We start from the raw sequence: 1,185 nt of genomic DNA on the forward strand, positions 1-1,185 counted from the left end.
TCTCACCACATTTTGGACCAACCAGCCCTTCCTCTTCTCTCTCTCATCTCCAGGTCAATGGGATTCAATGGACTGGGGTTGAACTCAGCCCAATTCTTCATTTCTGCCTTTCCCCTCTTCCACTCACCAGTAGACCAATGTGGTCGCCAGCAAGCTTACATATTTGTTTGTGTGCTCCCTTTGAGTTTCAGTCTTAGAGGGGAGTTTGTCCTGAAGGCACTTAATTGCTAGCCTTGATGTCTTCCTGGCGAACAGCTTGCTTATTCTTGTAGTAGCCAGTAATGCTGATGTTTTTGTTTTTGTTTTTTCCTGATGACCTTTCTTTGAAGATGTATCTTTGTCACAGTAGCTGTTCCAGGCTGGTCTGCTTGTCCTTTCTAGTGGGAATGCTCCACCTCATAAGGTTCTGGATGGGACTCAGGATTCCTTCCACCTAAGGTCCTGTATGCTACAAAGGCTTTGCACGAGGCCTATTTCACTGGGCAAGTTCTAGAACCCCTTTTAGGTATTCCAATAAGTTATAGGCTGAAGACGGGCTTACAAGTTTTCTCTAATCATGTCTCCCAGCATTCCTTTCTATCTCACTCAAGTGTCTATTTTATTATTTTACAATAGAAGGCAAGTGAAACTAATATTCATACAACAATCAAGCATTTTAGTATTATTTACCCTCTTTAAGCTATACCTAGATTCCTGTATACCAGAGCCCTGTTTCAAGGTTGAGTATGCTTCACTATTTACCTCTGTCCCACTAGGCCATGAAAACCTGTCTCAGTATTCCCCTATCTATCTTGTTCTTCTGCCTCCTCCCCTCTTCTTGTATTGCCCTCCCCAACCCCAACCCCATTGTAATTACCTTATATTCCCTTCCTTATCCTCCATTTAAGACAGTCTATTTTATCCTGTAATCTATGTGACCTTACCACCACCTGTATCTCTGTTCTTCTGTGTTTACCTTCTTTCACATTGTAATTGTGTGGATCATAGACTGAACTTCCAGATCCTCTGTACTTATAATTTTATTCTGTTCTTGACTCTTCCATTTGTTGATTGAGTTCAGGGTGATGCTGCCATGTACATCATTCTGTAGTTGTCTGTTCTTGTTGGTTCTCAGTCCACAGAACTTCCTTTAGGATGTTTTTCATAGCAGGGTTGGCTTTGGCAAAATCCCTTAGCTTCTATTTA

This window comes from Chrysochloris asiatica, unplaced genomic scaffold (genome assembly GCF_000296735.1).
Source record: "Chrysochloris asiatica unplaced genomic scaffold, ChrAsi1.0 scaffold00318, whole genome shotgun sequence".
Lineage (NCBI taxonomy): Eukaryota > Metazoa > Chordata > Mammalia > Afrosoricida > Chrysochloridae > Chrysochloris > Chrysochloris asiatica.